This window comes from Notamacropus eugenii, chromosome 6, assembly GCF_028372415.1.
Source record: "Notamacropus eugenii isolate mMacEug1 chromosome 6, mMacEug1.pri_v2, whole genome shotgun sequence".
NCBI classification, from domain to species: domain Eukaryota; kingdom Metazoa; phylum Chordata; class Mammalia; order Diprotodontia; family Macropodidae; genus Notamacropus; species Notamacropus eugenii.
This window is the reverse complement of record NC_092877.1, coordinates 165,494,438-165,521,387: the sequence shown is the minus strand read 5'-3', so window position 1 is coordinate 165,521,387 and position 26,950 is coordinate 165,494,438. Positions and strand designations below refer to the sequence as shown.

Below are 26,950 nucleotides of genomic sequence, written 5' to 3'. Positions count from 1 at the left end.
AAATGAGAGTAGGGGATAATTAGGAAGAAGCACTTTTGTGGAGGCATAAGGTCAAAAGAGAGAATAGAATAAATGGGGGGACAGGATAGGATGGAGGGAAATATAGTTAGTCTTACACAACATGACTATTATGGAAGTCTTTAGCAAAGCTGCACATATATAGTCTGTATTGAATTGCTTGCCTTCTCAGTGGGGATGGGTGGGAAGGGAGGAAAGGAGAGGAGCTGGAACTCAAAGTTTTAGGAAAAAATATTGAGAATTGTTTTTGCATGCAACTGGGAAATAAGAAATACAGTTAATGGGGTATGGAAATCTACCTTGCCCTACAAGAAAAGAAAGAAGATGGGGATAAGGGAAAGGAGGGGTGTGATAGAAGGGAGGGTAGATTGGGGGAAGGGGCAATCAGAATGCATGATGTTTTTGAGTGGGGGAGGGGAAGGATGGCGAGAAAATTTGAAACTCTAAATCTTGTGTAAATGAATGTTGAAAACAAAAAATAAATAAATAAATCAGAAAAAATAAATGAAAAATAAAAAAAGAAAGGTCTATCACACTAGGATGAGAGTGGAGCATCCTCAGCAAACTAGGAGCAGACCCTGTGAACAACAGAATCAGCAGCAGCAATGGCTGACACAGAGCTTTCAGCCCACAGAAGATAAAGAGATCAGACAACTGATCAAAAAGAGATTACAAGAGAACTTTTTCTGGTACTGGGTGCAGGACTCTGTTTCATTGCCTATACTCAGATCCAAGATGCAGTCCCAGGGTAAGGAAGAGCATTAGCACACCAGAGCTGTGGCCACAGAGGAGCGGGAATCCTGGTCACAATTCCAGGGCAGAAAAGAGAACTTGTGGTCTCTCACAGACTAGAACCCAGACTATGAGAGTAGTAAAAACACCTCTCCTTACCTTGAAAACACTAAAAGCTTATGGATTCCCAGAACTAGCTCTGATAACAGTTGCAAGAGACTAACAAAGGCAACAGCTGGAAAAGCCATAGCCCTCACCCTCTCCCCACTCACCCTCCACTCACCCTAGGGTCACTCTCCCCTTTTCCTCCTCCACCTCTCCCTTCCTCCTCTGCTGGCCTATGGGTGACCCCTCACCTTTCTGCCCACCCCTATTCCATCCTAGCCTCTTGCCCTTCCCTTTCCTGCCCACTCCCCCTTTTCCCTTCACTTGCCTCATGCCCAAAGTTTATGGCTTGTACTCCCATCAGTGACTAAAGACTTGGTCACTTTTAAAAAGTCCAAATCTCTAGAACACTGCTCGACATGGACACCCATGTGATTGGATTCAATGGCACTCTTACCATCTGGCTACTAATGCATGGAAAGGAAGTTGGAAACATTATTGGATAGAAAGGAGAATTGGTCAAGAAGATTCATGAAGAGTGTGGTGCACACATCTACATCTCAGAAGGAAATTATCCTGAGAGAATAATTACTCTGGCTGGACCCACCAATGCCATCTTTAAAGCCTTTACAATGATTATTGACAAACTGGAAGAGGACATTAGCAGCTCTATGACCAATGGTATACCTATCAGTAGATCCCTAGTCATCCTGAAACTTGTGGTTCCTGCTAGTCAGTATGGCTGTCTCATTGGAAAAGAAGGATGCAAGATTGAGGAAATAGAGAGTACAGGGGCTCAGGTCCAGGTGGCAGGGGATATACTATCAAACTCAACTGAGTGGCTTATCATTATGCTGGCATCCTGCAATCTGTCACTGAGTGTCAAACACATCTGCATAGTCATGTTGGAGTCTTTCCTAAAGGGTGAGACCACCTCATACTGGTCCAAGCTGTCCAGCTCTTCAGTCATCTTTCCGGGTCAGGCCAGCAGTTTCACTTTCCCATGACCCACGGCAACACTGGATTCAGTGCAGGTTTGGATACATCTGCTCAGACGACTTCTCATGAACTCACCATTCCCAATGACTTATTTGACTGATAATCTGGCATTAAGGAACTAAAATAAATGAGTTTGTCAGGTGTCTGGGGCTCAGAACAAAACTGTCAATCCAGTGGAAGGATCTACTGATGGGCAGGTTTACTATCACTGGATCTGCTACCAGCATTAACCTGGCCCAGTATTTAATCAATATCAGGCTTTTGTTGGAGATGGGTGGCATGGGGAGAAGGTAAAACAATGCAGACTCACCCATAACCCCTTTCTCCTGTTTATCACCCATGATGCATCTGTGTACATTCTGAATAGTCAGCAATTCCAGGCTTTAAATAGTTTGTAAATTTTCAGTGACTACACAACTTTATCATCCACTAGTGATTTTTTAATTAGAGTGTTCTAATTCCTTTCTCTTTTCAGCCACTAATGCTAAGAATCATATTTAGTTTTACAAGATTTTTTGCTTTGTTTTGGTTTTTTTTGGGGGGGGGGGATTATGAATTTTCATGCTGTTTTTGTCATTGAAATGTAAGAGTAAAATACTGATACATTTCGATTTAGTTCTGTAATGGGAATTTTAAAAATAAATAAGTAAATGAATGAATGAATAAATAAATAAATAAATAAAAGCTGCAAAAAATACCCTAAAGATTGGTATAGTACCCTGGGAAAATGATCAAATAACAAAAGAAAAGGAATCTGACTACAGAAAGTTTCTCTGGTGACAGGAAAAATCAAAACAGAAACTCAGAAAAAGACAACAAAGTCAAAACTGCTACATTAAAAGCCTCAAAGAAAAATTTAAATTAGTTTCAGGACATGGAAGATCACAACAGATATTTTAAAGATCAAGTAAAAGAGTTCAAAGAAAAATTGGGGGATGGGGAATAAGTGTAATGCCAGAAAATCATGAGAAAAAAAGAGTCAACAGTTTGGTAAAGGAGGCACAAAAAAATACTGAATGATACCTCATAAAAAACCAGAATAGACCAAATGGTAGAAGAAGCACAAAAATCCAATGGAGTGAAGAACTTCTCTGAAAGAAGTAGAATTTTCCAAAAGGAAAAGAAGATACAAAAGCTCAGTGAAGAAAATAATCCTTAAAAATCAGAATTGGATAAATGGAACCTGATGATTCCATGAAACAAGAAGAAGCAATAAAACAAAATCAAAAGAATAAAAAAAATAAAATAAAATGTGAAAAATCTCATGGGAAAAATAACTGATGTAGAAAGTAGATCCAGGAGAGATAATTTAAGATTTGACCACCTGAAATCCATGATCCAAAAAAGAACCTAGACATCATCTTTCAAGAAATTATCAAGGGAAACTGCCCTGATATCCTAGAATCAAAGGGTAAAATAGAGATTAAAAGAATCCACTGATCACTTCCCGAAAGAGATCCCAAAGAACTCCCTAGAATATTATAACCAAATCCCAGAGCTCCCATGTGAATGGGAAAATACCATAATCAACTAGAAAAAATATCTTTCTTTCAATTCAAATATCATTAATCTATCCAGCAAACTTGAGTATAAAACTTTGCAGGGGAAAAAAATGATCATTCAATGAAATACAGGAATTTCAAACACTTTTGATGAAAAGACCACAGCTGAATAGAAAATTTGGCTTTCAAATACAAGACAAGCATAAAAAATTAAAAAGGAAAGATAAACCATAAAGGATTCAATAAAGTTAAGCTATACACATTTCTATAAGGGAAGATAATACTTAAGAATTTTTCATTATTAAGACAGTGATGTGAATTGAATATGATAGGATAATATCTAAAAAAAATAAAGAGATAAAAAGGAGGAATGGACTGGGAGAAGGGAAAAGGGAGAGGTAGAATGGGATAAATTGTGTTACATAAAAGGCAAGAAACAGCTTTTACGGTAGAGGAAAAGATGGGGATGTTTGTGGAGGGGGGCTACAGAATGCTGAAACCACACTTTTCTCAGAATTGGCTCAAATATGTAATAACATACAGACTCAGTTGGTTATAAGAATCTATCTTACCCTACTTTGAGTGAGATACACTCATTCAATGAATAGGCTTCTTTAAGTAGTTACTCAAGGGATGGTCCCTTTAATCAAAAAAAAAAAAAAATTAAGCTCCAAATGAGGATGCTATAAGACCTGAAATGGTCTCACATTGCATCCTGGGCCATCTCCAGCCATCTTGATGAATATCAGGCCACTGGACCCAGATGGCTCAGAAGAAGAGAGTGAGTTTGGTGACCTTGCACAGCCCTGCCTCATTCAAATCAAAGTGAGTTGCAAGTCATGTCTTTATCTTGATGTCATGATCCTCTTTGAGAACAAAGGAAAAACTAACAACAAGAGAAATGCAAATTAAAACAACTCTAAGGTACAGCCTCACACCTATCAGATTAGTTAATATGGTAGAAAATGAAAATTACAAATGTTGGAGGGGATATAGAAAAATTGAGACACTAATGATCTGCTGGTGGGCTTGTAGACAGACTGATTCAATCATTCCATAGTACAATACATAGTACATAGTACAACTACGCCCAAAGAGTTATAAAACCATGTCTACACTTTGACTCAGCAATACCCCACTATGAGGCCTTTATCCCAAAGAGATAAAATACAAAAGAGGAAAAGGACTTATATGTACAAAAATATTTACAGAAGCACTTTTCTGATGGCAAAGAATTAGAAATTGAGGGGAAACTGGGGAATGACTGAGCAAGTTGTGATTAGAAAGGATGAGAATAATCTCAGAAAAACCTGACATATGAACTTATACGAACTGATACAAAGGGAAATGAGCAGAAACAGGAGACTGTTGTATACAGTAACAGTGATATTATATGATGATCACTTGTGAATGATTTAGCTATTCTCAGCAATACAATGATTCAAGACAGTTCTGAACAACTTAGAATGAAAAATGTTATTGGTCCTCAGAGAAAGAACTGATAAAGTCTGAATGCAGAGCAAAACATACTGTTTATCTTAACCTTCTTAAATTTTTTTGGGGGGGTGTCTGTGTTTTCTTTCATATCACACCTAATATGGAAATAAGTTTTACATGACTGCATATGTATAACCTATATCAAATTGCTTGCCTTCTTAATGAGGCATAAGAAGAGAGAATTTGGAGCTAAGATTTTAAAAACAAGTGTTAATCATTTTTATATCTAATTGGGGAAATATAAAATACTTTTTTCCTTAATAATATTCTATTTTTCCAAATACATATAAAGTTAGTTTTCAACATTCACTTTTATAAAATTGAGTTCCAAATTTTTTTCTCTCTCCTTCCCCTTCCTCCTCCTTAAGGCAATCTGATATAAGCTATTCAAGTATAATCATATTGAACATATTTCCATATTACTCATGTTGTGAAAGAAGAATCTGAAGAAAAGGGAAAAACGTGAAAGAAAAAAAAAAGAAAATAGTGGCCTCTATCTGCATTCAGACTCTATAGTTCTTTCTCTGGATGTGAATAGCATATTCCATCTTTAGTGTTTTGGAATTTTCTTAGATCATTGTGCTGTTGAGAAGAGCTAATTCTATCAGAGTTGGTCCTCACATAGTATTGCTGTTACTATGTATAATGTTCTACTGGTTCTCCTCAGTTTGCTCAACATCAGTTCATACACATCTTTCCAGGTTTTTCTGAAATCTGCCTGCTCATCATTTCTTATAAAACAATAATAATCTATTGCATTCAGGTACCACAATTTGTTCAGCTATTTCTCAATTGATGGACATCTCCTCATTTTCCAAATCTTTGCTACCACAAAGAGAGCTGCTATAAATATTTTTGTACATGTGGATTCTTCTTCCTTTTTTATGATCTCTTTGTGATACAGATCTAGTAAGGGTATTGCTGGAACAGTGGGTATGCACAATTTGGTTGCCCTTCAGGCATAGTTCCAAATTGCTTTCCAGAATGGTTGGATCAGTTTACAACTCCATCAACAGTGCATTAGTATTTCAATTTTCCCACATTTCTCCAACATTTATCATTTTCTTTTTTCTCATATTTTCTGGTAGGTTTGTATCTCAGAGATATTTAAATTTGCATTTCTCTAATCAGTAGTGATTTAGAGCATTTTTTCATATGACTATAAAGAGCTTTAATTACTTCATTTGAAAACTGCCTATTCATATCCTTTGAACATTTATCTATCTATTACCTGCAGTCTTATAAATTTGACTCAGTTCTCTGTATATTTGAGAAATGACGAAGCCATTGACAAAGACACTGGCTGTAAAAATAATTTTCCAGCTTTCTGCTTCCCTTCTATTCTTGTTGCACTGGCTTTGTTCATGCAAAACATTTTTAAGTTAATATAATCAAAATTATTCATTTTGCATTTTATAATATTCTCTATCTCCTTTTTTTTCATAAATTATTCCTTTCCCTGTAGATTTGACAGGTAAACTTATTCCTTGCTCTCCTAATTTGCTTATGGTATCACCCTTTATAACTATCTAAATCATGTACTCGTTTTCACCTTATCTTGGTAGTCAGAGTAAGATGTTGGTCTACGCCTAGTTTCTGCCATACTATTTTACAATTTACCCAGCATTTTTTGTCAGATGGTGACTTCTTATCCCAGAAGCTAGAGTCTTTGGGTTTGTCAGATTCTTTTACTATAGTAATTGACTACTGTATCTTGTGTACGTAAAGTATTCCACAGATCCACTATTTTATTTCTTAGCCAATACCAAATAGTTTTGATCATTGCTGCTTTATAATACAATTATAGGTTTTGTATGGATAGACCACCTTCGCTTGCCTTTTTACTAATTCCCTTGATATTCTTAACCTTTTGTTCTTCCACATGAATTGTTATTAATTTTTGTAACTCTATAAAATAATTTTTGGTACTTTAATTGGTATGGCATTGGATAAGCAAATTAATTTAGGTAGAATTGTCACTTTTATTATATTAGCTCAGCCTACCCATGAGCAACTGATATTTTCCCAATTATTTAGATCTGACTTTATTTGTGTGAAAAGTGTTTTGTAACTGTGTTCATATAGTTCCTGGATTTGTCTTGGCAGGTAGAGTCCCAAATATTTTATATTGTCTATAGGTAGAAAAAATGAAATATGATAATTTTTGATACGATAAATGATTTTTAAAGTGACCTTAGTTCCTTTAAGTCTTTGTAAGCAAAGCACAGCTAGGCAGGTAGTGTAGTGAATAGAGAACTGTACCTGGAATGAGGGGAGGCTGAGTTCAAATCCAACTTCAAGTATTTACTAGCCATGTGACCCAGGGCTAGGGACTTAACATTTCTCAGTCTCAGTTTCCTCATCTACAAAGTGGATGCAACAATTGCAAATACCTCCCATGGTTGTCTAGAGGATAAAATGAGGTAATATTTGAAAAATATTTTGTAAAAATTTAAGTGCTAATAGATATTATTGTTATTGTTGTTTTCACTTCCACACTAAAGAAATCTCAGATCTTTTGCAGTATTGAAGTTGGATATTCATTAAATGCATGTGGAAGAAATGATTCTGTAGCAACCACCAATATATCAAAAATTCAGTCTTGGAATCAGAATAAAAGAAAATAATTATGAAATGGCTGAAACTTCAGAAAAGATATGATGAACCCTGTTTTCAGTTAATTTGCAATCTGTGATTGGCTTGGGTTTGAAGGTTCCCATTAACTTGGAACCGAATCTCTGGTTTCTAATTTCTGCGAACTGGTGATTTGTAGCAATGTCAGTTTACGTCATTCAGAAGATCTTCATACCTAAGCTGCTCAAATTTTCATGCATTTTTTCTGGAGAACTGGGAAAGATTAGAAGGTACATAGCATTTTTAATTTGATTACAAAGTTAAGCATCACTGAGGCACTGAATAAAGGGACAAAGATAAAAAGTTTTCTTTTTGATGTACAGTTTCCTCACAGATATGCAATACCACCTACTGATATTGGCATGAGCTTAGTCATTAATGAGATACGGTCAACTTGAGGATAGGATTCTACTGGTGTACTCTAGGGAATCTTCCTATATGGTTGGATGACTCAGACAGGATTCAAACAAAATCTCAATAGACTAGAATTATTTGATGAAACAAATAAGATGAAATGTGTTAGAGATCAGTGCAAAATTATGTGCTTTAAAAAAGTTTATTTTTTGAGCCCAAATGTAAGATGGGAAATGTGTTAATAGCTTTCCTTGTATGGATATGGAGGAAATATATTTCATGTACATTAATTATGATTAACCTTACAACAAACCTATTAGGTGACTGGAACAGAGTATAATTATTATTCCTATTTTACATATAAGGAGAGTAAGGCATAAACATTTTAATGCCTACCCAAGATCATATAGATAATTGATGACCAAGCCCATCATGGGATCCAGCTTTTTTGTTCATGAATGAAGTCCTCTTTTTCCTCAACCACACTGTGATGTGCTCCTGGTTACTTTAGTAATTGCAGGGATCATCTGTGAAGTCTTAATGGAGAGTTTCAATTTTGAATTTTGATGGAGTTAGGCCCAGTGAGATGGGATGTAGATAGAAAGACATTGGTAGGATGTTCCAGAAGGGGAGAATAGTGTTGCTTTGAACAAAAGGCAGAATAGGGTCTATTTATTTGGCATGAGGAACAAATAGACTGGGGATAAAACAGGATGTATTAGCTTTTACACATGAATTTGCTGCTTCTCAACTGTTCATTTCAAAAAGAAGGTTTTTTTTTAAAGTAATTGATAAGGTACCTTTTGCAAATATATGCAAATTACTTTATAACAGAAATGAGGTTTCCAGCTTTAGTCTATGCATATGTATAAGTGTGCAATATATATATACATATATATGTATGTATGTATGTATGTATGTATGTATGTATGTATGTATGTCTGACATGTGCCTGTACCATATCCTGTGAGCTTCTTTGGTGTGACCCTAATTATGCTATGAAATTAATATAGAAAAGATGTGTGGTGTCTTTTAAATATTTAACGAGTTAGAAATTAGCATTCTTCTAGTCTAATGTAAGCATATTGCATCTTCTAATGGGAAGATCCCTGTTGTCTATGAAGGTGTGAGAGATTAGGGCTGTTGGTCTTTAGTCAAAGATCTCTTGGTCTAGTATATTTTCTAAAGCTTCCTATCATGATTTAGACATGTTACTATCAACATCCAAAGAATCTGCTCTTTACAAGGGATATGAGCTGTTGAAAGAAATACTAATGAGTAGGATTTATTCCCCGAATGGTCACATTATTCTGCTCTTCTAGCAGGTTTATAACACAGTTTCTCTTGGCAGTAATCAAGCATGATTCAGGTTACAATTTATTTGAACTTGTTTTTTAAAGGGCTAGATGCGACTACATAAATAAAAGCAACCTTTGTTCAGTTATGTAGAGCCACATTACCATAGTGGCTCCTAGTCCTTGTGTTTCAGTGGATGCAAAGAGGAAGAATTACAAAAACCCTAGTTGTTCCTGTAAATTTTGTTAATACTTCAGAAAATCTGGAATAGAATGCAACAATTGCTCTACTGGGAACAGAAACACCACTGTAAATCTTTACTATTGGTGTCTTCTCAATCTACTTGTCAGTCTGCTTTTCTGGAACAACTTTAACTCAGAAAATATTCCTGCAGACCCAGATATTTTAAGCATTTGCAGCATGTTGCATGTGTTCTAGGTACAGTGTGTTCTTAAGGAAGTACACCTTAAGGAAGTATGCCCCCTATGAACAACTAGTGTAATTGGGACAATAGGTAATCATAATAATCTGTATGTATGAATTAGAGTTCTAACTAGAGTATGGCAAGCAACAGGGGCTTAATATACACACATATGTATATATGCATGCATGCATATGTGTATGGATGCATGTATATGGTCAGTTAAAGCAACAAGAAAAATTTATGTTTTTCCTGCCAAACCATTTCATTTTATTATTATTTATTTATACTTATTTATTCTTATGGAATAAAACAAGCATTTCTACAACACAGTATAATTAAAAAAGATCACACATGAAACTGCAAATCTATTATGTACAACTTGCTATTCCATTAAAATATATAATAAAGTTATCATGTAGATTTCTTTTTTTTCTTCCCTGCTCTGTCCTCCAAAGATGGCTACCTTTATATGCTATCTGCATCCAGAGAGCAAAGATTTCTGTGCGTATGCATTTGTGTGTACATATAAGTACACATACATGTCTGTGTGTACATGTATATGTATTTATGAGACCCATTGTTGCTAAAAAGAATTATATATGTAAGTTATGTTTAATATTAGTAATCATAAAATTATAGAATAGTAGCTACAGTAGGGCTACCCTACATAGGGTAGGGCATTTGAGTTGGGAAAAGTTGCTTTCAGAGAATTATCCATGGGTAAATGTCAGAGTCTAAATTAAAAACCCAGTCACTTGCTAGATATATGAGGTGGTTCCAAATAATTCTTTTTTTAAAAACTTTTTTTAAATTTATTTTCAGTGTTCTATAATCACTACCATATAACTTAGATTTTTTTCCCGCCCTCCCCTTCCTTTTCTCCTACCTCCCCCTTCCCTCCCCGAAGGAGCATATAATTTTATATAGGTTCTACACATACATTCCTATTAAATACATATTCACCATAGTTATGTTGTATAGAAGAATTAAAGTGAATGGGAGAAATCATATAACAAACCAAAATGTAATGCACAAGAAAATGATCTGCTACATTCTGTGACTGAATTTCATAGTTCTTTCTCTGGATGTGGAAGGCATTTTGCCTTAAAAGATCATTGGGAATTTAAGTCCTTGCATTGTTATGAAGATCCAAGTCTACCAGAAAAAAAATCCTCACATACTGTGGTTGTTGCTGTGTACAGAGTTCTCCTAGTTCTGCTCCTTTCACTCAGCATCAGACCATATAAGTCTTTCCAGACCTCTCTGAAGGCTTCCTATTCATCATTTCTTATAGTGCAATAGTATTCCATTACATTCATATACCATAATTTATTCAGCCATTCCCCAATTGATGGACATCCCCTTGATTTCCAGTTTTTGGCCACCACAAAGAGTGCTACTATAAATATTTTTGTACATGTGGGACCTTTTCCCATTCTTATGATCTCTTGGGGATATAGTCCTAGAGGCAGTATTGCTGGGTCAAAGGATATGCACATTTTTGTAGCCTTTTGGGCATAGTTCCAAATTGCTCTCCAGAATGGCTGGATCAACTCACAGCTCCACCAAAAATGAATTAGTGCTCCAACTCTCACACATCTTGTTTAACATTTATCATCTTCATGTTTTGTCATGTTAGCCAATCTGATAGGTGTGATGTGATATCTCAGAGTTGTTTTGATTTGCATCTCTCTAATCAACAGTGATTTAAAGCACTTTTTCATTTGACTATAGATATCCTTAATTTCTTCCTCTGAAAAGTGCCTGTTCATATCCTTTGACCATTTATCAACTGAGGAATGACTTGTATTCTTGTACATTTGACTCAGTTCTCTATATGTTTGAGAAATGAGGCCTTTATCATAGACGGTAGTTACAAAAATTCTTTCCCAGTTTTCTGCTTCCCTCCTAATCTTGGTTGCATTGGGTTTGGTTGTGCAAAAACTTTTCAGTTTAATGTAAACAACAATATCCATTTTGCACTTCATAATGCTTTCTATCTCTTGTTTAGTCAAAAATTCTTCCCTTTTCCATAAATCTGATAAATACACTATTCCTTGCTCCACAAATTTGTTTATAGTATCACTCTTCATACCTAGATCACGCACCCATTTGAACTTAATCTTGTGTGTGGTGTCAGGCATCGGTCTAGGAACAATTTCTGTTGTACTCCAGTAATTTTCATTGAACGGTGAGTTCTTATCCCAGAAGCTGGGGTCCTTGGGTTTATCAAACAGTAGATTGCTCTATTCATTGTCAACCGTGTCTTGAGTACCTAGCCTATTCCACTTGTCTACCCTTCTGTTTCTTAGCCAGTACCAATTGCTTTTGATAATTGCTGCTTTATAATACAAATTAAGATCTGGTAGAGCTAGGCCACCTTCCCTAGCATTTATTTTCATTAGTTCCCTTTATATTCTGGACCTTTTGTTCTTCAGTTGAATTTTGATATTATTTTTTCCAGCTCTACAAAATAATTATCTCATAGTTTGATTGGTATGGCGCTAAATAAGTAAATTAATTTAGGTAGAATTGTCATTTTTATTATATTGGCTCAGCCTATCCATGAGCAACTGATGTTTCTCCACTTACTTAGATCTGACTTAATTGTGGGAAAAGTGTCTTGTAATTGTGTTCATATAGTCTCTGGGTTTGTTTTGGCAAGTAGACTCCCAAATATTTTATAGTGTCTACCCTAGCTTTAAATGGGATTTTTCTTTCTATCTCTTGCTGTTGGGTTTTGTTAGTAATATATAGAAATGCAGATTTGAGTGGGTTTATTTTGTAACCTGCAACTTTTCCAAAGTTGTTTATTATTTCAAGTAGTTTTTTACTTGAATCTCTGAGATTCTCTAAGTATATCATGATATCATCTGCAAAGAGTGATAACTTAGTTTCTTCTTTGCCTGTTCTTATTCCTTCAGTTTCTTTTTCTTCTCTTACTGCTACAGCTAACATTTCTAGAACCATATTGAATAATAGTGGTGATAATGGACATGCTTGTTTCACCCCTGATCTTATTGGAAATGCATCTTAATTCTTCTTCATTTATAGATTTGTGAACTTAGAAACCTAAGGGACTAAAACAGACTAAACTTCATGGCCCCATAAAACTAAGAGTTCTTTTTGACCTTAGAGGGTGCTTCCTACCCTGCAACATGAATATCAAACCACGAATATACATTCCTCAAATCCAATTTATGAGAACAGTCCCCTCCACCCCTGTACTCATCCTCAGTTCAATCAGAAAAGAAAATATTATGAACACAGCGTGCAAGAGACTAGGTTAGGCATAAACTTTGGGGTACAAATCTGAAGGTAGAATCAAGGCCTTGCAGTGAGAATGCTTTGGGTTTAAGTCGGTCTTCTGATAAACACCAACTCTATGATCTCAGGCAAGACACATATCATCTCAGTACCCCAGACAGGTCTCTTAGATTGCAAATTTCTGATTATTTTCATTGATCAAGGAATTTCTTTAACAGATGTTATCCATACAACAATGAAGTCATACACACAAAAATAAATAAATAAAAATAAAGCAGAATAGCCCTATCCTAAAAGTAGGCTACAATCCAGTCACAGAATGAGTTATCTGGTCACCTACAGGTTAGCATATGATTAATTGTATAGGAGAGAATAATGACACAAGGTGGGATATCTACTTAATGGGAAAGATGTGGCTTTCCTTCGGAGCCTGTCCCAAGAGCTTTGACTCTTCTTAGAGTTACATCCTCTTTAAGAGACATTCCTTAATGAAGAGAGGAAGGCCCCTATCATCACGGTCAATCAGCAAGAATAGAAACAAAGGAAATGTCGGTTCGTTTCTATGTGGAGAGAGATGGTGACTTGTTACAGAACACTTGAGGACCAAAGACTCCATGTTATTCCCAGGATTTGGTCTGAGTCAAGGAGGGAGTGATGAAATTTGGAACTCAGGATTTTTTAAAAAAAAGTTTAAAAGTCACTATAACATGTAATTGGGGAAAATATTATTAAAAATTGGTAGAATAAAGAGTTAAGATATCACCAATAATATCAATCACAGAGGAACCTGGAAGGAGAAGGATCATAAAATCATAGATGGAGAGCTAAAAAAAACTGTAGGCATCATTTAATCTGATTAACTCACTTTACAGATGAGGAAACTAGGTGGCGCAGTGATGCTTGAGTTAAGAAAACCTAATTTAACATCCAACTGTATGATTCTGAGCAAGTATGTTTACCCTTTGTCTCAATTTCCTCATTTAAAAAGTGTGGATAATAATAGTATCTACCTCCCAGGGTGGTTGTGAGAATAAAATGATATAATACTTTATAATTGCTTTGCAGACCTAAAACCTTGTTGTTGTTATATTTTGTTAATTACTTGCTTGGCCAAAGTCACATAAATAGTAAACGTCAGTCAGAATTTATGTCCAAATCTTCTGACTTCAAACCGAGATCTCTTTCTACTGTATCCCACTGCCTCTCCAAGTAACAATTCAGCTTTCAAGTTTGGGTTGCTGGCTTTCCTTTGTGATAACAAGGCAGAGTGAACATCATGTTTATTTTATAATAATAGACTTTATTTTATTTACCTTATATTTATATTTATTTATATTATTTTGTAATAATAAACTCGTAGCTTTGGTCAGTGAATTAAGCACCAAGTAAGTGTAGCCATTTCATGACAGTAAATTGTTCCAAAGTGGGTAGCTCTGCTGGGGGAAAAGTCATCATTAACATTTCAAAGAGGGAGAGAAAGAAATAATAAAACTAAATGGTTCTAAACGACTGGTGGTATGATTGCCTGGGTTAGAACCCTCCCTGTTGGTATTGCTATCTCCATTGTGCCTCTCCATTTTCTGAGCAATTACTCTTTCTTGGACTCCTTTGGCTTAACTGTCCCATCCCCATGGTGGATGCCCATGGTGAAGCTTATCCCTGACAGGGAATAATACTGTCATGTATTGGGGATTTTACATGGCCTTGTAATTCCAAATTACTATGATATATTACTGTCATTTCCCAGAACTTTATGAGGGAAAGAGAGAAGATGGATGAAATGAATTACATCAATGGTCAGAGGCGGAGAGGGAGCCCAAGTTGGTTGGAAGCATAGTAATCTTTCATACGTGTCCCTTTGCCATCACATCAGGAGACTCATTTTTGAAGGGTTCTTGTTTCTGCTAAGCAGGTTGTCTGAACTGTGCCCAGTTCTACACTTTGTGTATAGGTGCTGTAGGCTCTCCATTTTACAGCTTGCATCTATCAGACTGTAGATTAAATAGCAGGTTTTTCATGACCCTTTCCTCCGAGAAATACTGAATGTTTCTTCTTGTCATCTATATTGAAGGGAATATCTGGTGCTTCCACTTTACACCTTTTTCTCCCATAGGTTAAATTTGAAGGACATAGGCTGGGGATTCAGCAAGCATTTGTTGAATAAGGTGTTAGATTTGTAGTAATAACAGAAATAAAAGCATAAATAAAAGATAATAACAACTGGCATTTATATAACAATTCATAGTTTACTAAGTACTTTTATATTTGTTTATCTTATTTTATCCTCATAATAACCCTGAGGAACAGATGTTTTACTTTTCCCCTTTAGTCTCAATGGAAACTGAGGCTGAGGAAGATTTTGTCCAGGGTCACATAGCTAGCAAGTGTCTGAGGCTCAATTTGAACTCAGTTCATCTTGCCTCCAAGTGTGGCATTTATCCATTGTGCCATTTAAACGCCTATGAAGGCAAACAAAATACTTTCTTTACAAACTATTTATACAGGTCAGAGGGAAGGCATGAGGTAGACTCCTTGGGCAGTGATAAAACTTTGTTCATACTTCCTTTTTGTTTATTTGTGGACATATGGTGCGAGGACCTGGTTTTAAATATTTCCTCTGCTGTTTGATGCCCATAGATGGGCAAGTCATAACTCATCTTGGCTTCTACTTCCTCATCTATAAAATGGGAGCTTGGATAAGAAAATCTCCATTCCTTCCAGTTCTAAATCTATAACCCTATGAGCTTAGGTGTGCATGGGATCTGTATCTATAAGCCTTTATTAAGGTCCCTCCCAAGTAGAACATAGGCTCCCTGAATTAAGATACTGCTCCATTTTTGTATTTGTCTCCTCAGTGGTTTGCACAGACATAAACAGGATTGAATCCCCAACAGTGTTATTTCCTACTTGTGGTTTCATTTTACAGAGCATAGTCACTTCCAAATGCAGCTATTTAACAGTTAAAGTAGAGCACACCAAGGGTTTCATTAGCTATCTATAGGGAGATCAGAGTCCTATCCTTTGTTTAGAGGTGGGGAGGATGGCATAGGGAAAGAGTCTAGGTAAATCATAAGATCTTACTCTGCTGCTTATAGCAATAACATGTTGTGGCTATCTTTGGATGTGTCCTTGGGTAATAAAAGGAATCGATAGTCCACTAATTTACAGTGTGCAGCCAGTCCAGGAAAGAAAAGGTCAAGATCCTTAGGGGAATAGCAAAATGTATTAGGGGAATTCATTGAAAAGCTTTGCTGACTGCTGTGTGCAGGATGATGGCTTTTTCTAACCCTTTGTTGACTTCCTCTTACTTATCTGAAGTTGGAGTAGTTCTAAAATTCCTTAGGCATAGATGCAACTACCAAAAGTTTAGGCAGTATGTGCTTGAATTTCATAGCCACTAACTATTTTAACTAGATTTTTTTTCTTTTTAATTAAAGAAAATCAATCACAATTAAAAAGGAAATTATGAAAAAGCAACCTAGAACATTGATTTTTTTTGTTCTCCAGCCAACATCTTTATTCCCCATTTCCTCCCTACATATTTCAGGTGTTAATATTGCTCACTGTATGAACTGGTAAATCATTTATCTCCATAGAGCCCCCAATATAAAATCAGAATGAGAATTACCCACCTTGGACAGGTTTCTGTGAAAATTCAATTATTGTTGCCAGGCTGTCAAGTTAAAAGACCCAAAATAATTCTTTTTCAAACATACATAACATTGTTCTCAAAACTCTGAATAAACAAAGATTTGGGGTAACCTTTCCCATCTTTGCCCACTTCCTTCTTTGGCACTCCATGGTTTCCTTTTTTGGAATGGGAGTAGTGGGTCAATTGTAATGTATATGCTTCCAAAAAAGAGAAGAGAAAAAAGCCACTAAATTATCACCCTGAGTGTACCAAGAATAAGGTTTTTATTTAAAAAGTGCTTAATGAAATATGCTGCATCATTATCTAGAACATTCATAAAACACTGTTATGTGTGATACTCTATACACTAGTAATCTTTATTTTAAAAAAAAGCAAAATTAAAGCTACAATTCAAACCTTCCTGTAAAGAATTTATATTCAATCTTTACTGAAAACAATTCAATAAGCATTGATTAACTTCATAGTATGTACAAAACATTTTACTACTCTTTGGGGATATAAAAATTAAAAAACAGTCCCAGGCTTTAAGGAGTTTATATTGTATTGGGCATTTCTAAAGCTTTTTTGATTGTCTTGCCTATTTCATATACCTGGGTGTGATCTATGGTAAAATATGGACAGAAATCTTCAGTACAGTGACTTTAAAGATACAACACATTTAAAGGTACACATTTAGAGTAGCTGATAATATTATCCAAATCTACAAGGCCCCCCATTATTCTAGAATGCTATCATAACGCTGAATTGCTAAGGGCATGGGATTACCAAAGTATCATTTCATGATTTGGGTATTAGTGATGCAATTCTCAAAATAGTATATTCACCCTTTTTCATACTTTCCTTGTAGTTTGGGCATGCTGCTAAAACATAGTCATAGCGTGCCAGGAGGCTTAGACAGTAAAGTGCATGTACTTCCAAAGGTCTGAGGTGGTAGTTTTCTGTTCAATTTTACCAGTTTAGCCTCATTTTTTCTATTTGTAACTTACTAAAAGAAATTTCTTGATTAAAATATGAAAATTTAAGCAAATATTAGCAAACTTCAAAGTAGGTGATGATTCCAGCCTTTAAAATTACTAAGTTGAATATGAAAGAATGAAAAGGCATTTATTAAGTGATTATTTTGTGTCAAGCACTGTACTAAGTGCAAGAAATACAAATAAAAAGCAAAAACTGCCTCCAAGGAACTTACATTCTAAGGGAATTAACAGTCCACACAAGAGACTGGTGGCCAGGAAGACTCACTTTGGTCTATAAAGCTACAAAGATGTGGAATGACTTTACAAATTCATTCCTGACTTTCCTTTGTCCCTTTGTTTCTTCACTCTTAGTTGTGTGGGTTTTTTTTGTAACACGTATAGTTGAAGCCATGTCCTTGTAAAGCCATATAGTAGCCATGTCCAAAAACATATGTCTCTTTCTGAACCTTGAGTCCACCAGTCCTCTGTGAGAATCTTCCTATATTCTCTGGAGACGTATTGGATTATTGCATTGATCAGAGTTCTTATGCCTTAAACAGTTGATTTTCTTTACAATTTTGTCTTGCTTGTATAATTTGTTCTTGTTCTTCTCCAGTCTGCATCAGTTCATACTATCTAGTATTATCTGAAATAATCTTCCATATATATATTTCTGTATTCCATTACCTTTGCATATCAAAATGGATGGGCACCACTTTAGATTCTAAGTTTTTGCTTTTCTTCCCCCCTCCCCCTTTCACTCCGCACTTCAAACCAAGTTTATTTTACACATGGATATTCCTTACCCATAATAATATGGTACTATATTCCACACTGCTTATCTCCCCCAAACCTCTTTGTTTCCCTATTGAGTCTGATACATTTCTACATTAAAATATATGTACATATGTGTTCAACACTTTTTTAGTGAGTTTAATCTGATGCTCATTCCCCTCACCACATCCTCTGTGCTGGTGTACACTTCTTACTTATCCCAATTATAAGAAATATCAACTTCTACCCCCATTTATTCTACTTTTTATAATCCTTTCTTTTTCCTCCCTGAAAACCCTCAGAACAGAGTTGATGCACCCCTGAAGTTTTATGTGTTTTTTTTTAACTCCCTCAATACCCTTTCAATACATTAGGTTCTAAAGTGATAATTGTTACTTTTCTACCTACCATTCTAGTCTTTTTATATCTTATCCATCTTCAAGTACCATTTGATCCAGAGAAATTGGCCTCCTTGTTCTTCATACATGACATTCCATCTCCCAAATCCAGGTATTTTTATGGGTTGTCCCCCATTCCTGAAACTCTCTCATTTCTCACCTCTACCTCATGGTTTCTCTGGCCCCTTCTAGTCTCAGCTGAAGTCTGCCTTTTGCAAGAAGCCTTTCCCAGTACCCCCTAACTGGTAATACCTTCCCTCTGTTGGTTATCTCCAATTTATCACATATGTATACAAATATATACATTATATATGTGTATAAATGTATACACATATATTATGTATACACATTCATATGTGTATACATAGATAAACATATGTGTTTATACATATATAAAATGTTTATATGTAGCTGTTTGCATGTTGATTTTTCTCATTGGATCAAAGGGTTACCTTTCTTCATATCCCTAATACTTAGCACAGTGCCTGACACACAGAGGAGCTTAATTAATGAAAGTTAATTGACTACATCATCGTACAAAACCTTCCACATTTCCAAATGAATTTAGCTTTCTAGTTTTCTCTAGACTCTTGTGTGTGTGTGTTTTAGAGTTTGTATTCAGCTTTAATCTTTTCATCAGAAAGGCCTGAAAGTTCTCTATTTCATTAAAGTTCCATTTCCCCCTGTAGGATTACTCACCATTCTACAAGGTCAGTTTTTCTTGTTATATAAGCCTACATATTTTGCTTTTTGGAATATTGTATTCCTGGTTCTCTTCTGGCTTTTCAGAAACTGACAAATCTTGTGTGATCCTTACTTGAACTGCTTCTTTTGGAATGCTTTCAATATTTTTAATTTGATATAAGAACTCGATTTTGGCAAGGACTTTTTTGGGCTTTTTCCTGTGAGGATTTTTTATACTGGAAGAGTCAGACCAATGCTTTCTATCATGGCTCTGCTTCCAAATTCTAATAAAGCTGGCAGTTTTCACTTATGATTTCTTGAAATGTAGTGTTAAGGCCTTTTTATGGTCATAGTTTTCAGGTAGTCCAGAAATTCTTCAATTACCTCCTCTTGCCTGGTTTTCCAGGTCAGTTGTTTTTGATATAAAAGATTCTACATTTTTTCTTTTTCTTTTAATCTTTTGATTTTATTCTATTTTTTTTTTTTTTTTTTTTTTTTGGTAATCTCATGTAGTCATTCATTTCTGTTTGTCTATCCTACTTTTCCAGGAGTCCATTGATTGGGTAAAACTAACCAATTTGTTTCTAAGCTACTTTTTCTCCTTTTAATTCTTTTTGTTTTTATTTTTTTACAGTCTTTTATTTGATTTTTATCTCCTGCTTCCTTTCTTCTAGGTATTCATGTAAACTTTGTGGAAAATACATTTTTTCTTCAAAACTATTGACAAAGTTATTCCCTTTTTTAATATCTCTAGCTCTATAATAATTTTTTTATACTGGTTGATGTTTATTTGATTTAATTGCCTTGGAGGTTTTATCCTCAACTGGGACTTTGTACCTGGGCCAGAATCTACCTTAGCCACTCTTTTGGATGGGATGTGGGTCTGCCTGGTCTCACCTTGCATTCCCTGGGACCTTGTGCTTACTTCTACTTCCTGGGAATATTGCCCACCTCTCCTTTTAGGGCCTCAACGACCTTGTTCTAAATGCCATTCTGCTACTCTAGACTCTGCCATTCCCTAGAATTTCCAGGATCTCCCTTTTGGGGGGTGGAGGGGGAAGCTTTCTGGTGTTTCTACCTTCAAAGCAGAACCTTTCAAGCTCTGATGTCTCTGGTCTGTCTTTACCTGTCCTGGAGGCTACTACTATTGGTTTTGGTGGTGGTCTACTTTTCTATAGCCAGTGAACTTCAGGCTGATATTTTGTGATATTATGGAGTAGAATAAGTCATTTGCTCTAGTTTCTTATTAAATTTCTTGATTGTTATTCTACCTCATGTGAATTCAAGCTTTTGCTAAAATGGATAGGTGGGAGGGAAGGAGGAGGTCAGCCTCTGGTCATAACCTGCTGCTGCCTTTGTAAAACTAATCCTTCCCCTCACATGGATTCAGTAGTCAGGTATAGCACTCAGAATTACTATTATTATAAGCTCAATATATTTTTCATGAATTTTTAAGAAGCAGTTTGCTAATATTCTGGCCTTGTTAGTGAGTTGCTGATTTATCATTAATACTCTCTAGCATAAATCTCTTCTGGTTTAATGAATCTGTGTGTCAGGTGCCAGATATAACATGGTATTCACCATAAGTCTACCTTGTGTAAGTTCCAGAAAGGCCCAGGTATTATCCAATATACATTCAAATTTCAAAACAACTGAAAGATCACCTAAGCTTAAATGCTTACAATACCGTAACGAGTATAGAAATAGTTTGTCACACAAAGGGAAACATGAAACATGAAATAGTATCTTACATTGTCTGAAAACTACATAGTTTACAAAACTCTGGTGAGCATTTACTACACATAGCGTGGACCCAGACAGACCCGCAAATCCTTCCCTCCTCTCATCCTCACCCCTGCTTTCCTACTCTTTTGGGTCAGTTCTTAATAAATGCTTATTGACTGTATCTACTAATATGTCTAGCACTGTGGAGAATTCAGTGATGAATAGGACATAGCCCTTCCTCTCAGGTAACTTACAAACTAACAATCAATCAAGAAATATTTATGAAATTCCTACTCTGTGCCAGGCACTGTGCTAGTCATGGAGAATAAAATGATCCCTGCTAACAATGAACTTACATTCCAATGGAGATAAGTACATTTAAAAATACGTTGAGCGTAAATATAAATGCATATATAAATGTAAACAAAGTAGTTAAATACACTTCTAGTAATGATGCTAAGACCTATAAGCAGAAAACATTGATACAAGGTCCAAAGAACATAGACTTAGAACTAAAAGAGACCTTAGTGTCCACTGAGTCTTAGTCACTGAGAGCGCTTAAGTAGCCTGCCCAGAGACACGGAGCTGGAATTTGAACTCAGATTTTCCTGACTTCAAGTTCAATGCACTATACATTACACAACTGCCTTTTGGGTAAACTGGTAGATACAATAAGAGAAATAGAGATAGTCCTGTGGGTGTTCTGGGCACAGAGAGTTCACTTCTAGCTAGAAAGGTAAGGAAAGGCTTCTTCAATAAAGCACTAGTTGAACTGGACTTTGAAAAATGGGTACAATTTTGACATTCAGAATGATAGAGGGAAAACATTCATAGGATCCCAGAATTTAGAGGTAGAACTAGGAGTATGCTGGATTCAGTTCTTACTGATAAGGGTTGAAAACATACAGGAACCCCATGGCTGGAGTTCCCTGAGTGGGCCGTCCTGAAAGAATTCATAGACTTAAGCATTCTTGAAGTGAAGGTAGTAAAGATTTCTTACACTTTTTAGCTGGCAAGAGTTCTTAGAGAACCTGCAAACTTAGAGGGGTACAATTAAAGTTTATATAGGATATTGTATAGTAAAACATGTGCCAAACCGGCTAACTAGGTGATTCAGGTTGGGATTAGGGAGTGGTTAAGAAGTGCTTAGTTCTTAAAGGAACATGTCCATTTAGTGTCTACTGAAGAGTTTTACCCAGAGTTCATTGGAAAATAGCCCAAGGGGGCTACATGGAGGTGCTTTTAGGCCTGAAATGTCACTAAGTCAACTAATGGTCAGAGCTGACTGAGAAATACTCAGGCTACTGCCATCAATGTCTGGTTAAACAAGATAAATGCAAGGGAGTATACACATGTCTATGACTGGTCAGTGAGTGGTAAATGCCTTTATGACCCAGCACAGCTAATTCAGTGATACACAGCAGGTTCAAACTAATAAATTCTATAGGTGCAGCTGGCTACTGCATTAGGAAGAGAGATCTAGGGCAAGCTGTCCTTGGGCTGGGGAGAAACTGCCTAGGATAGTGTTCTAAGGCTAGGGAGAAATGTGATTTTAGAATTGGGGTCCATGCACAGGTACCCAAGCACTCCATGATTACCACTTGAGAGGTCTGATGTTAAGTTTTCAGTATAAGCATTTACACCTTGGAAATCAACACATGCTGCAAAGCAAGGTTTGATTTTTGTCTTGTTGACTATCTAGACTTAACATGGAGAAAATGTCAATAACACAGATTAAACTAAAAGTTATGTTATGCATGTTTTTTAAAAAATTTTTTGAGAGCATTTGTCAGCACACTACCCAGTAGAAGGGACCATAAGAATGAATGATCCAGCCAATCCCTTCCCAGCTACTATTTCACAAAGGGAGAAATTGAAGCCATGGATAGTCACAGGCAGAGGGAAGGATGCCACCAGAAATACAGAGTAGAAAAAGGAATGCTGATTAGATAGAGCATATGGTGTCTTAGGAATGATGAAAAATAGGGGTAGAGAAGACTATTGGGGTTTGATTGTCTTTATGCTCCCTGAATGACAGGCTACATAACATAGACAATAGTGACTCATCAAAGATTTTTTAACAGAACAGTGACATGATTAGAGCTGTGCTTTAGAATGATCAATCTGCCAATTATATGAGGTCGATTTCCAGTGGAGAGAGACTACAAGCAGGGCAACTGATTAGCAGACTATTCAGGTAAGAGGTAATTAGGTAGTTAGGACACTGGTAATGGAAAGGTAATAAATTTAAGATGTGGGAGGGGTAGGATTGACAGGATCTTGTGACTAATTGGATGTGGAGAGAAAATAAGGTGGAACAATCAGATAGCATGCTAAGGTTCAGATCTGCAGGATTGGAGAAGCTGGTGATGCCACAAAAAGAAATAAAGAGACACTGTAGTGGGCAAAGGACTGAAGCAGATGTCAAGATAAAAAAAATTCTAGTACTGATTCTGCCCCTAACTTGGTCTAGTTATTTAACCCTTTGGGCTTCAGTATTCTCATCTATAAAATAGGAGGTTTGGACTAAATGGTCCCTTCCATTGTTAATGTGATATGGTTCCTGTGGTTCTAAGGAAGGTAGTAGGAAATGATTTTGGCAAGAGCTTGGTGGGTTTAGTATTAGGCAGGAGGAAGTTTTTGTGTTGAGTGGAGCATTCAGGTAAAAAATGTTCACTGTGGAAGTAGCAGTACAGAGCTTAGGAGGGAGTTCATAGATAGACAGTAGTTAAATAGATAGACAATAGGTATACACACCATATATACATGAATACTTTTAAAATTCTCCGCAGAGAAGTGACCATTAAAGTCATAGTGGTAAGAGCAGATAAGAACACCAAAGAAAAGAAAAGAAGAGGTCTAAAGAAAGATACCTTAAGTATCCAGCTAAACTTCTCATCCTTTTCTCTGTTACCTTTTTGTATCCCCACCTTAGCTTTAAAGAGATGTACCTTGTGTGTGTTCGTCCATTGTTGCCAAAGAAGACCATGTCGTCAGAGTAATGATAACATGACTTGCACTTGACTTTGTTTTGAGTGAAGGAGGGCTGTGCAGGTCACCAGCCTCACTTCTTCTCCAGAGCCATCTGAATCCAGTGACCAGATATTCATCAGGATGACTGGCGATGACCCAGGATGAAGTGGGAGACCTTGGCCCCTTTAGGCTAAGGTCTTTGCAGGTATTCATTTAGTGTGAGGCAATGCCCATTCCTTGAATAGGACTGTTTAAGATGTAGCCAGGGCATGTCCCCTTTAAGGAGGTCAAGAAAAAGAAAAGACATCAGCCTGGGAGGGAAGCAGCAACAGCTGCTATTGATAATGACTCTAAAGCCAGGAGCCTCCAGAACAGCCCTTAGGCAGGGGCCCATTGGTGTCCCAGAGAGTGCAATAGGTTTAAAGTTTGGGGAAGAGGAGAAGACGGGAGGGGAAGGAAGGAAAAGAACTAACCAGTGGGCATCTTTTGGTCATCCAAATTTACCTTCCTTTGGACAGGGAAAGGAAGGGGAAGGGGAGGCAGACAGGAGAGGAGGAGCTGAGTTACCTAGCTAGCTGTACCAAATACATCTCCAACACTAAATATGTGCCAGAAATTCATTCTCAACACCTGCTTCTAGCCTGCTTGGTATCCAGACCCTTGCTTCTCCCCAAAACTTTTCCTTTTCCAGTGTTGTGTTTTCTCAGTAAGCTCTAATGATGTTTCCTCATAGGAAGTTTGGTTTCTCCCCTACCCTGTACTTCTTTAGTTTTACTTTTTTAAAGAAACAGCTCTATACTTTCTGTCTTCTCAGGAAACTGTTTTACGTGGCCTAAAGCTTATAAAAGTAAAACTACTTGGTTTTGGCTGAATGATTTCCTTTAGTCACTTCCCTAGCAACTAACTCAGAAAGGGTAAAGGGGTCAGTATCCCTCTGGGCAGAAGAGTCATCTCCAGCCATACTGCTATCCTTGCTTATCACTGACACTGATATTTTTACCAATGTGGGTATGCTCTCCAACAGGAAACATTACAAGCAGTGGCGTTCTGATAAATGTCCAAAAGCTGGCTGTCCCTTCAATGGACACATGACTCATTTTTAAGTACAATATTCATTATTAACATGTTTCCATCATTTTTTTTAAATCTTAGACAATTAACAAGTCAAGCCTTGATCTGTAGAATTGACTGATTTCTGAGGTACAAGTGCTCATACTAAAAATTTAACATTTGGTCTTGGTTTGACCTGGCTCCAGCACACCTGTAATTACAGTATCCCTGAATCTTCTCTTCTAGTGCAACCCATGTCTCAGTCCTGTGTGTTCCCCAGAAGAAGTCATCAGAAATTCTAGAAGTCCTCAGTCTTTTGATCTCTTGATAGTCTTTTTTCCATTTGTTATCCCTAATTTTCATTGCAGGTTTGGCCTACCTTCTTTTCCAATTATCTTTTCCTTTCTCTGTGATAGTTCCTAAGTTACTTTTAGCTTGCCATTTTCTCTGGTAAAGTGCCATAGTCTGTCTGTGTCCATAATGTATCTCTACATTAATGTAAGGTGGCCTATTTTTTTTACTCCTCAGAGCTTATGGTATTCAAGATGCACATTCACATAGAATTTTCCCTCCTCATACCTAGCAAATTGACAAAGATGACAACATATCGAAATAGTTAATGTTAGAACTGCTAGGGAAAAATAGGCATGCTAATATGCTGTTGGTGGAGCTGTAATTAATCCAAGGAATGATGGGGGGAAAGTAGCTAAAATTGGTTTTGAACTCCCACAGAAATTGGTTCATATTTACTTATCTGTGAACATGTTTTTCCCTCTGCCCAGTAGAGGGTGTTTTGTTTTTTGTCGTTATATCCTTTGAAGGATGCTTTGCATTTAATAGACGCTTAGTAAATGTTTGTTAAATATACATAGAGCACTATAGACTGTCCATATTGCTAACTTCCATATTCTAGACAACAGGCATTCTTCATCTACATCACCATGTTTAGCTACAGTCCCCCCATCATTCCTTGGATTAATCACAGCTTCACCAACAGCATATTAGCATGCCTATTTTTCCCTAGCAGCTCTAACATTAACTATTTCCATATGTTATCATCTTTGTGAATTTGCTAGGTGTGAGGAGGGAAAATCCTATGTGAATGTGCATCTTGAGATTTCATCAGGAGGCCCTGCAAGGTTACGTGGGCATGCGTGATACTTTCTGGGCAGGGATGAACATCATTCTAGAGAGCCTTACTGTAGGCAATCCATTTTCCACTTTCTTCTTTCCTATCTATTCTTCATAACATGGCAAATAACTTTGTCAAGCATGTGTTTGATATTAATAATCAGAGGATAGTGGATCAAAGTTATCTTTGTGATTGTCTCTTTGAAGGATGACATTCCCCACCTCCATGCGGCTGCTGGGGATTCCCCAAGCCAGAGAACACAACTGATTCAAGTTGTTAATCAAAGGTGTGGAATTTCCTCCCACACTGCTGCAGTGCTATAAATAATGAGTGAACAACTTCCATGGGGTTAGCTAACATTTCCAGGATAGCTTACTTATCAGAACACTGAATTGTTTCTAGTGTACTAAGGATCAAGCTGTCTTGAGCCATGGGAATTCTTTACACAGACCCTCAGTCAGGCTGCCTTCTTTCTACCAGCTGTTAAGTACTCTACCTAAATATCCCCAACAATCGTTTGTATGCCCTACTTTTGTGTGTCCTTCAGGCATTGACGATTCTATCAGGTTCCACATCCCCTAGGCAACCCAGATTTCATAAAGAAGACCCACAAGTCTGTGTGTGTCCTATAAAAAGTGATAATTCACATTCTTGTTCTGTCTTGTCAGTGGAGCCAAGTAGCACTTGCAGGGGGAGGGGAAGGGAATTATAATAATGTAAAGAATGCTAGATTTTCTTACTCTTAAGGCCTGAGTTCAAATCCTGACTCCAGGATTTC

At 36.6% G+C, this 26,950-nt stretch overlaps 1 protein-coding gene and 1 pseudogene across 6 annotated transcripts in view; both read left to right on the top strand.

The window, feature by feature from the left end:
- Positions 1-26,950, top strand: part of MARCHF1 (membrane associated ring-CH-type finger 1) — a 663,012-nt gene that overhangs the window by 155,118 nt on the left and 480,944 nt on the right. The gene's annotated exons all lie outside the window — the stretch shown is intronic.
- Positions 440-18,853, top strand: LOC140512459 (poly(rC)-binding protein 2 pseudogene; annotated as a pseudogene).